Raw genomic sequence first — 911 nt, 5'->3', positions numbered from 1 at the left:
CCGGCGGGAAACAGCGGCGGGAGGGAGCTGGAGTCACCGGGGCGGGGGACATGGGGACACAGGGGGGGACACATGGGGAGACGGGGCACGCATGGGGTCACACACGGGGACATGGAACACACACGGGGACATAGGACACACACGAGGACACGAAACACGCATGGGGACATGGGACACACACGAGGGGACACACACAGGGACACGGGGGACACATGGGGACACGGGGGACACATGGGGTCACACACAGGGACACACACAGGGTCATACACAGGGACACGGGACACACACGGGGACATTGGACACACACGAGGACACGGGACATGCATGGGGACACAGGACACACGTGGGGTCATGCACGGGGACACAGGACACACATGGGGACATGAGACACACATGGGGTCACACACGAGGACATGGGACACACACGACACAGGACACGCATGGGGACACACACAGGGACACACACGAGGTCACACACAAGGACACGTGTGACCATGGTGACACCCACAGTCACACACACATCCCGGGGTCCCCCCCACCCCCCCACAGCGCAGGAGCCAGCCCTGCCCTCGGCCACCGCGACACCCCTTTATTGCCAGCACCAGGGAGGGGGGGCCCCAAAACCGGCCCCGGTCCCCCAAGACCCCATCCCGGTGGGGGCACCTGAAACCCGGTGTCCCCCGTGTGTCCCCCCCGTGTGTCCCCCCCGTGAAACGTCCCGGTGGGGAGCGGGGCCGATGTCCCTGTGTCCCTGGCCCCACGGACGGACGGTGAATAAATAGGCCGAGAGCAGCAGAGCGGGCGAGGGGGGGTCTCCTGGGGGGGACACGGGGGGGTCCCGGTGCCGTCCTGGTCCCACGAGGTCACCGGTGGTTGGGGGTGGCACCGTCCCCCCCCCCCCCCCCCCCCTC

At 67.3% G+C, this 911-nt stretch overlaps 1 protein-coding gene across 1 annotated transcript in view; it reads right to left on the bottom strand.

Moving 5' to 3' along the window:
• Nucleotides 1-564: 564 nt before the first annotated feature.
• The window catches only part of CNPY2 (canopy FGF signaling regulator 2), a 10,709-nt gene continuing 10,362 nt past the window's right edge, over nucleotides 565-911 (bottom strand). The window contains exon 6 of the mRNA XM_014957898.1: nucleotides 565-899. The gene's annotated coding sequence lies outside the window, so the exon portion shown is untranslated. The remainder of the gene's footprint in view (nucleotides 900-911) is intronic.

Source organism: Calidris pugnax, unplaced genomic scaffold (assembly GCF_001431845.1).
Source record: "Calidris pugnax isolate Ruff unplaced genomic scaffold, ASM143184v1 scaffold370, whole genome shotgun sequence".
NCBI classification, from domain to species: domain Eukaryota; kingdom Metazoa; phylum Chordata; class Aves; order Charadriiformes; family Scolopacidae; genus Calidris; species Calidris pugnax.
Note: the sequence above shows the minus strand (reverse complement) of the source record. Positions and strands in the feature narration are given on the sequence as shown.